The sequence below is a fragment of the Oratosquilla oratoria genome, chromosome 27, assembly GCF_046742065.1.
Source record: "Oratosquilla oratoria isolate Oo_2021 chromosome 27, ASM4674206v1, whole genome shotgun sequence".
Classification (NCBI taxonomy): domain Eukaryota; kingdom Metazoa; phylum Arthropoda; class Malacostraca; order Stomatopoda; family Squillidae; genus Oratosquilla; species Oratosquilla oratoria.
This window is the reverse complement of record NC_134803.1, coordinates 45,610,361-45,611,772: the sequence shown is the minus strand read 5'-3', so window position 1 is coordinate 45,611,772 and position 1,412 is coordinate 45,610,361.

The window sequence follows — 1,412 nt, the reverse complement described above, 5'->3', positions numbered from 1 at the left end:
GCTACACCTCTCGATGGAAACGCTATATCAGAGGACCTTTGTGCTTTTATTATGGTTATCGTTAAGCTATGCATTTCGCCTCTTCGAGCCTTCCTCAGTGGAGAAGTGTTTAAGGGCTGGGTATAAATTGCATTGGGGAGGAGGGAGGGGGCGACGGATTGTGAAGAATGGCCTTTAGGGAAATGAGGCACTGGAAGAGGATCACAAGACGACTTGGGGGAAAATTTTTAGGCGAAAAGAATAATCGTGGAAGATGAAGAGTAAGATGAAATTGAAGGGAAAATGTGGGAGATAACGAGGGTGGAAAGGGATAAGGCAAGAAGGGTTGGGAATTGATAGGTAATGGTGTAACAGGGAAAAAGTATAAAAAAAAAGATGTAAGGTCGTCGGTAGAAAATGAACTGAATTCCAGAGGGGAAAAAATATGTGATGCCTTTACATATTTTATGCTGGCTGACGTTAGAAGAATTTAATCAGGTGAAGAGGACGGGGAGAAGGGATAGATTTGGGACATTGTTGGGTTACGATAAATGGAAATGGGAGATTTGTGATGCATTATTCAGATGGCACCACTTGTGGACAGAATCGAAAGAGAATAAAATAACATTATATGATATATAATATATATATATATATATATATATATATATATATATATATATATATATATATATATATATATATATTATATATATATATATATATGACTCACCATGGTCTTGGATTATGTGTTGGACTCATGATCGACAGCTATTTCCCTCCCGGAAAAGAGCTCAGAGCTCACATATGACCGATCCATGGGTAATGCTGTAACCTTACACGCATACACACACCCCAACTCTCCGCCCACGAAAGTTGGAGTAACGACTCCTAGCGCAGCGATACTGAAATTATTTCAGGCCTGGGGGGATGTGTGTGTGTGTGTGTGTGTGTGTGTGTGTGTGTGTGTGTGTGTGTGTGTGTGTGTGTTTGTGTGTGTAATACCATGAAGTCTCTTGTTTACTTATTATCAAGAATATCGTACTTTTGACATCAGTGTGTATGTTAAGCCTTATGCTCATTATTATACATATAAAACGCTCCTAGTTCCTTTCCCGTTTTGTAACCTAGGCCCTAGAATAATTCCTAACGGATGGTAGTGAACTCCACTTGACCTATCTTTCCAAGTCCAATAAACAAAGATGATAACTTAGTTTAAAGATGACAACTACCGACAGTTTTGGTAGAAAAAAAATGGGGACGAAGTCTTTATGACGTTTCGTTCGTTGGAGTTTTTTCGATTACAGAGACGAAGAATACGGACTCTTAAGTTTATGGAAGTCTCGGTGAAGAAACCGGGGAAAGGTCCTGGAAAGTTATATGGCCGGGACAGTCCGGGATAGTCTTCCAAAACCTTTTCCTTATCGGGATGG